This window comes from Oryzias melastigma, linkage group LG11 (genome assembly GCF_002922805.2).
Source record: "Oryzias melastigma strain HK-1 linkage group LG11, ASM292280v2, whole genome shotgun sequence".
Taxonomy (NCBI): domain Eukaryota; kingdom Metazoa; phylum Chordata; class Actinopteri; order Beloniformes; family Adrianichthyidae; genus Oryzias; species Oryzias melastigma.
Window position 1 is genome coordinate 13,966,896 of NC_050522.1, and position 204 is coordinate 13,967,099.

A 204-nucleotide genomic window follows, 5' to 3' on the forward strand; every position below is an offset into this window, starting at 1 on the left:
GGAAAAGTTTTCTCTGCTGCCTGGATCTAGTTTGGCATGACAAATAACTTAAAAAAAATTTTATAATAAAGACAAAAACAATTAAAAAGATAAACTAATATACAAATTAGCTATGGTTTGGACTTTACACCATATTATACTTTATTTCAAAATAATGAAGAAATACTACATTTAAAAATGCAGTCTTCTTTGAAACAAGTGACA